General features: G+C 38.2%; 1 non-coding gene across 1 annotated transcript; it reads left to right on the plus strand.

Moving 5' to 3' along the window:
* The first annotated feature begins 8,125 nt into the window (after positions 1 to 8,125).
* On the plus strand, positions 8,126 to 8,234 carry LOC116589583. Its single transcript, XR_004285352.1, has one exon. It is a non-coding gene; the product is annotated as a U6 spliceosomal RNA (small nuclear RNA).
* The last annotated feature ends 201 nt before the right edge of the window (positions 8,235 to 8,435 follow it).

Raw genomic sequence — 8,435 nt, forward strand, 5'->3', positions numbered from 1 at the left:
TGGTTTGCGAGTTCAGGAAAGTTACATAACCTTTTAAACCTGCATTTCCTCATGTATGTAACTGAGATAATAGTTAATAGTATCTGCCTCATAGGATTGCGGTGAGAGTTGAATAAAAAATTCCATATAAATGTTTATCTTATGCATGATACATGGAAAAGACTGAATAAATGTTAATTCATAAAACTATTATTTATTAGATAGTGTGACTTTCTTCCGTGTTTTCCCTAGAGATGTAGCAATTAAAATCAGACTGGACCCATATTCCTAGAATTCAAAGTTAATTCCATATACTCACATCTACACAAAGCTACTGATAGAACTATATTCCAAAGTTGCAATTCAAAACAAATCTGCTTTGTTGTGTACTTGACAATGTACACATATCTATACAAATGTGTTTCCACAGTCCTACTCTCTAGATGTGCTTAGCTTCTGTAATACAGATACAAATAAACTTAGACTTTGTTGCAAGATAAATTACACAGGCAGCATGATTCAAGGCAATTGTAGTAGGTGGCTTCTGAGTAAGCTAAGCACAAGTGACCTCTATTTCATTATGGGGTTATGGTAGAGATTTTAAGAAGACTAAGTCATGATAACACTATTCTTTTGAGTTCTCGGTTTCAAGGCAGATCCAGATGGAAATATCAAAAAGGAAGGCCCATTCTTATGGGCCTTGACCATACAGAGATATTTGCTTTTGAGAAAAAAAAAAACTGGCCTTATTCAATATCTCTTGCACGTTACATGTGTGCATTTCTAGAAAGGGAAAGTGAAACCTGGCGGCAAAGCATAATTATAAATGGTAATCATTACATTTTCATCATATTTATGCAATAAATAAGTCTGTCAAAACTAGAGTGTGGGATTTGTAGTATGCTTCCCTCCTGTACTAATATAATTTATTTTGCTCCTCTGCTAATGAGCCTGGCTTTAGATAGTCATGATCATCAGTCTCAAATAAAAATTAAAGACAGTATATTACATTTCTCCTTCTGTTCCTTCTGCATATTACATTGCTCCATAAGCTCGTCGATGCTGGAATTCTATCTCTCCTTCGGCACAATTTTCCTCCATGGTATGATGCTATGAATATTTATGGTACAATAAAAATAATATAATAATAGGCATTTCCTAAACTTGTGCTGCATATATCTTCAGACAGGAGCTGGGAGGGCTATATCTGTTACCTCCCACTGGAGAAGATCTTTATGTCCTGTGAAATAGCTGGCTGTCCCAAAGACCTTCACTACCATGTGAGTTAAATGGCTTCTGTACTGAAAAATTCGGAGAGGATTTTTTTCTTCTTCCATATATATATTTTTGACTACCATCATCTCTGAAACATTGCCAGATTTTTCTTACATTGAGTAGGCTTCAATTGATATCCTTATTCATCCTTCCTATGTCAACTACTACAATTCATTCTTTTATAGCCACCTTAAATCTTCAGTCTCTAAAATTCCAGGGTCCAGAATACTCTGAGCAGACTATTATCTTGCTCAGTGAAGCGAGACTGCTTTACCCTCACTCCTCCTCCATCACCTTAACTGACTGGATTTCTTTTCATTTATAAATTTCACTCGAATTGTTTTCTTTTTTCAAATATTTGCCAAACTTTCTTATTCCAGCCTATTTCCTCAGCCTGATATCTGCTTAGCTACACATAATGCTCCTAATCCTGTGACTTTTAACATTGCCACATATCAGTCTCCCATTTATTCTCCACCGTTGTTCCTCTTATCTAGTTTATGAATATGGCTAGAAGTCATTCCATTTCCTATTAATGATTACTAAAAAAAAAAAATCAGAATTTTTTTTTTTTATCATATCAGCTATTAAAGAAATTCTGAGGTTCACCTCAAATGAACATCCTGATATTTTTATTATAAAATTTCAGGGAGTTGTTTTAAAGCTTAAGACACCTCAAAAACACTACTTTAACATTTGCTGTGTATGTGTGAGTGTGGAAAAGAGAGAGCAAGATAGAGACAGAGACAAAGATAGAGACAGCATGCGCTTTAATATATATTTTCCAGGTAAGGTTGGGAGACAATTCTTCATGGGTCTCTGACATTTCTGGATGTCTTCTGAGCAGAGCCTTTGTTCTGGATTCTTATTTCAAGGATGTTAGCATAGCAAGTAGCCTCAGAATCTAGAGGTAATTTTTTCCTCTGGAGCAAGAGCGGTTGTTTGTTTTGTGGTGGAGTTTTGTTTTGGTTTTGCTGTGTTGTTTCTTGTTTGGTTTTTGTTGATTTTTATTGTTATTGTCATTAATACTATTGTCCAGATAACAAAAATATCTTTCCCTTTGGGTAAAAATCAGGCATGCTTTCTACCTATCAGAAAGGCGTTGTTTTCTCTAACTCATGTTTTCTCCCTTGTACTGTAATCCAGTACATATATAGATACCAGGTGAAGCTCTTCGAGTTACCCTGTGGGATCTGGAACTTGAGGAACCAGCATAAACAGTGATACTTGGGCTAGAACAGTCACTGGAGATAAAGTCCTTTGTTTTTTATCTAAGAGATTGATTGGCTGATTTATTGTCTTCTGTGAGCATCCATGAAACAGAGGCAGAATAATTTGCTAGGTGAAATCTCAAACCTTTGCATTTTTTTCTGAGAGATGGAATGATGATGGAGATGTAGCTTTCTGCAAGAGGAAAGATTGGGATCTCATTGGCCAATTAATAGAAGTAGAAGAAAGTTCATATATGGTCAAGTAGGTAAGTAGAGTCCTCTCCTATTACCTTTTAATTAAGAGGAATTGAGGAGATGGTTTAAGGAAAAGCACTAGGACATAAATATAGAGACAACTATTTATATGACACTCTCGGTGTTGCTAATTCTCTCTTAAGAGGTGAAATTGAGCTCCCATCTGGTGATCATCCTCAGGTCTGTGGCTTTGCAAAAACCGGTACTAAGATTTGTCCTGGGGTTTGATGGCAGAAAGTTCTACCTGCCTTTCATTCAAAAGAGATATTCTGAGGAAGAATAGAGGGAAAATTATGACCACTGTGGGCTGAAATCAGGCAAGATACTAGAATTTTTGTTAGTTGACTTGGGAGAGGAAACATGTGGGGTATAATGCTTGACTTTAGGCACATAGAGCTGCTAAGGAAGAATGACCATAGATGGGTTGTCTTATGTCTTAGTTCCTTCTGCAGTGTAGCATGCCAACCCTAGATCCTTTCAGAGATGACAATAAATGGCATCAGGATTTTGCAGTGAGTCCTGGCTACTATGAGGGAACTTTGGCCTTTTAAGGGAGATTTCCATGGGAAAGAAAAACTCCTTTGAGAAACCACAGATGAGGCATTGACTAGTATTGGGGCTCTGATTTCCCTGGGATGAGCTTTACAATGCTAATGAAAATGATCCATTAATGAATGAGAAATGGACCCAAAGAAATCTGGATAAACTTGTTTAACAAGCCATAACACCTTGGAAAACTCCCTTAGGCCTGATGTAGGAACCCTGCAAGAATTTAAGAGTTGCTGTTTTGATATTGGGACTGCAGATGCCCTAAGTTAAGGTAAAATCTGTGAGGGGAAAAAAAAAAAAAGAGGCACCACTGTGTATGTCAAATTCAAATAAGTCAACGGGAAGTAAATCCCACAACCTCAAACAGAAAGCAATGTGACAATGGCAATTGAATGAAGGGGTCCCCAAATCTAAAATATAAGGCATCAGAATGGTCTGTCTGCTCATACAAGGCTTTGGGTGGACTGAAAACATAAAAGGTTCATTAGGTTGAGCTGCATGCTGCAACCTCTCTATTCAAATTTCAAAGCAAGTGTGCCTTGCCCTCTAATTCCTCTATGCTGATTCCTCTTTATACACTGCCCTGACTTAAGCCATTTTGAGAAAGATGATTTTGAATGAGTTCTAGGTGTCCCTGACCCCAAAGAAAACCAAAGTCCATGTGCAACCATCTAAGTAAGCTGGCAGATTTGGAATAATAAAGAAATTAAAGCTTATATAATTCTGTTGAAGAAAGATACCCAACCCATAGTCCTCTCTGGTTCTGCAAGTGTAGGGGTATCCAGATTCAGGTAATAAAATTTGGGCTAGGTACACATTGGAGAAGGAGAGCTAAGATATCCTCATGATGGGGCTTTTTGGACAGATTCAATGTAATGTGATTTTTATTGATGAATGATAGTAATGTAAATTAATGTTTTATACACATACTGTGCTATGAATACTTATGAAATCCAGAGTGGATTCTCCCAGTCAGGAAGAGTAATATATAGGAAATTGCTAGTAGTACATTAAATCACTTCCCAATATATCTGCCTATTGGATATTGCCTATCCTACTCAGAGTGGTCCAACAGAAACATTATATAATCCAAGAAGGACACATTATATAATCCAAGAATCACAGCTTTGGTTAAATCTTAAAGGTAGCAAGAGTAGGTTAGGTTGCAATATTAACACAACAACACCAACCCTACTAGGTATGGCCAATGAAAAATGATAATGAAAGTTGGGGATTTACAATGGATTATTGCCAGTTGGATCCACTTTATCTGCTATCGTCCTATAAATGAATCCATTTCACAGACTGATGACACTAGATGCATTGAACACTGAAAACACCTTTTTTGTCCCACTGGCACCCAACGACCAAGACCAATGTGCTTCATATACTAAGGCCTTTAATATACATTTGCAGTACTTCCCCAGTGGTACTTCAGTTCCCCTGTCATTTGCTACCAGGAGTTGAGCCAGAGTAACACTAATGCCTCTACCTTCTAATGTCTGAAGTTTTCACTAAATAGATGACTTGTGCATTGGCAAATCAGAAGCTTCCATGTCAATGGCCTTGATGGCACTGTTGTTACATTTCTATAATCAAGAGTGGCTGATAAATCCCAACATAATTTAGAAGACTGCAGCCAAAGTCTGTCTTGGGCCTATGTAAGTTTATATCAAAACTCTCAAACCTCTAGCAGTCAAGGAAAATCTACTGTCACTTTGCTATTCCCCAAAGAGAGATCCAACAATTTATTGAACTCTTTGATTATTAAAAACAAGTGGGCATTCTACTTGGAATATTATATTGGCTAGTCCACAAATAAGCATCCTTTGAATGGGATCCAGGCCAGAAGTGTGTTTTGGAAGCTCTCCAGTGAGCTCTGTCTGCTCTCGAAACTACTGTTCTCTCTAAGCTGCAAGTCTTTCTGACTGATAATTTTACTGTTTGGGTATCTGGTAGAGGAGGCACCCTACATTCAGTGATGCTCTTAGAGGTTTTGGATTTGTTGCCTCTGTGATACAGTTACCAGATATACACCTTTCGAAAATCAGCTATCAGTTTGCTATGAAACACTAGTCAAAACAGCATATATCACCTTGAAGGTGCTATAACTTTTCAGTCTAATAATACCATCCGGGGTTGGGTTGACTTGGATTCAGTGACTAACAGTGGTTAGCAAGGAAAGGTTCAACAATCCTCTCTTGTCAAGAATAAATGGTGTATTAGAGAATGATGCTGACCTGGCCCCTATATGCCCCTATAAGGCCCCTATTTTACATGAAAAGAAAAAAAAAAAAACGGTAATCATTTCTTTGGGGAAATCTTTATCTTTCTCTCCACCAATCAAAGCAAAGTTGTTGGCACAAAAAGATCCTAGATTCACAGAGGTTGCCCTAAGTGCCTAGGCTTGGTTCCCTGATATTTCCTCTAAACTGACACTTACTTGTGTCCACTGGACTGCTGCAGGTCTGCAACCACACCAGCCATGCAGAACACAACATGGACGTAATTGTTCAATTCAGTAAACTAATACTCTCCTTGATGAAACTCATTTTTTGTTTACTGCATCTTGAGCTGTTGCCAATAGTAGTCTAGACTATTTATTCTGCCACCTGGTAAACTAGAGCCTGGCAGATTAGAGACACCTCTCTTTAGACTACCAACTGGGGAAACAAATCATACTGTCTATTGAACCATCTGGGCCCATCATGGAGATGCTTACAGTGAACAGTGAGGGCCTGTTCTTTGATGAAACGAAGTCGAATCAGTCTGCTCTACTGTGTAGACTGCCACTACTCCTGTCTAGACTTACCGCCCACCAGATATGGCAACACATCCATCACCATAGATTAAGCACAAAGTAAAAGACAATAGGTTTATAACACACATTCTACCACTGCTCACGAGACATGTGAATCTTACCGTAAGTGGATGTTTGTCCTGTGGTATGAGAAACCACATCACATTGAGGGTTGTACTCACCTGCTCACATTGAGGTCCTGTGGTATGAGAAACCACATCACACTGAGGGTTGCACTCACCTGCTCATAGTGACTAAGCCAAACCATGGACCCCTCTCAGGAGGATCAGCAGTGCTTACAGCTCTCGACATTTTTCAGATTACAGTGTTGCTGTTCCATGTCTGATCAGCATAGTCAAACATACCTCTGTGGCTCTTGAAACTAGTCTATGCCATGTGTTCAGCTTTGTGGAGCATGCACAGCCTAACACTAGTTCATATTTTATCTGAAAGTCACCAGACAATGAGCTAATAATCAAGTCACTCAATGGAATTCCTATAATGACTACAACCATTTGGTATTGAACAACATTGAAATCACCTAAAAAATTGACCCAGAAAGGTTTCTAGCTATAATTCCCTCAACTCTTCCTCTTCTACACACTGTAGGAAATCAGTTTGACCACTAAAGAAACCTTTCTCCAGAAAAAGGTCATCTCTCTTCAGTCACTTATTGTGAAAAGGATAAAGTGATTTTATATAAATATAGATATAGACATGGATATAGGCATAGGTAAATATAGATAGATAGGTATAGATATAAATATAGATATCTACTTTGAAATTTTGGGATTCTGCCTTGATCTTAACCAAGCATGGTACCTGTTATTTTTCCCCAATATCAACTCCAGGATGGCTTGGTTTGTTAAACAATCTCTGTTTAATTCTTATTTAACTACTTGGATTTTTTTTAGAAGAGTGGCATGGTTATATCATAAAAATAGTGACCATCTGGCTGAGTACACTGCTGCTAAGTTCCCCTACAGTAGCCCAAACTGGCCAAAGTGAGGAAAATAACAGAGCTTTATAAGTTTAATTAAATTGCTTTCATAACTTTTGCACCTGTATTAAAACTGGGAGTGAGAGTCAGGGGTGATTAAGAAAAGGTAAAGTTAAAGCTGCTGTATTTAACAAGTAGTTTATGGCACTGAAGGAAAAGCAACAAGCTGGACCCTGGAAAGGATCATGTTAGAGCCCAGGAGACATAGATGGGAAAAGGACATTAATATTTCTTTTTTCCTTTAGACCACACCTGGAGCATTCCTCAAGAAAAATCCTCTTATGTGTCTGTTCCAAACTATTAAGCATCTAAACTGTCAAGCTGCCATAAGGCAGCTCTGGCCACCATTTGATTGCCATTCAACTGAAAATTACCAAAAAGCTTATCAAAAGGTAAGGTCATAACCCCTGTCCCTACACTTCCCAGTGCAATTTCTGTAAACACATTTAGTTATTTGCTTCATCCACATTCCCACCGCTGTAGCATAGTGATTTCCTGGATTGGATGAAGGTTACCTTGTTGATGGCATGGACCAGACAGACTGGACTACTGTCCTTAAGTATTACCTTCAAAAACAATGAGTAGACTCAATTATTCAACTGAACTAAAACCTCTGACCTATCAGATGGTTAGGAGACAACAATGGAACAATATCAACTTGTGATTCCGGGTGACGTAGATTCCACTCCAGGAGCTTCTGTAATTGCAAATAGTTCTTTTTTGGGGGATACCAAGTATACTCTTGGGATTAGAGGTCTTGGGTGGAAGCCAAGTATTAGCTCGTTTCTCCCCCTCCTCCCGAACTGATGATTATCCTCTTAGGAGTAATTCTAAGAGATCTCCAAGATTTTAAGGAAACACTACCAGTAGATAATGTAGCCCTTGAACCACTATTCTGTGTCTCCAAAATGAACTGCACTTAGTTGTTTGGGGAATCTTCCCAGAGAGGTAGCTGATTTGCTACTTAACACCAACTTCATAGTCAGTTTTCCCTACAATATGAATCATTATAGGAAAAATAAGAATTAGAAAATTATATTGGAAAAAGAGATACAAGCACTTGCTTCGTCAGCACATACACTAAAATTGGAATGATACAGAGAAGATTGGTGTGGCCTCTGTGCAAAGGGTGACACAAATTCATGAAGAAAAGGTGATATTGTCTTTGATATTAGTTGAGGTGATCAAAGATACCACCTCAGTCCTAGAATGCATTCAGGTTAGCCTTAACTCAGTGGCCAGGGTTGTTATAGATGATATTGGCTGTAGATTTTCTACTTGCAGGGCAAGGTAGAATCTGTGTGATCTCTAATATATACAGTTGTATCTGGATTAATGTCTTGAGCCAAGTGGAAAGGTCAGTGTG

Source organism: Mustela erminea, chromosome 4 (assembly GCF_009829155.1).
Source record: "Mustela erminea isolate mMusErm1 chromosome 4, mMusErm1.Pri, whole genome shotgun sequence".
Lineage (NCBI taxonomy): Eukaryota > Metazoa > Chordata > Mammalia > Carnivora > Mustelidae > Mustela > Mustela erminea.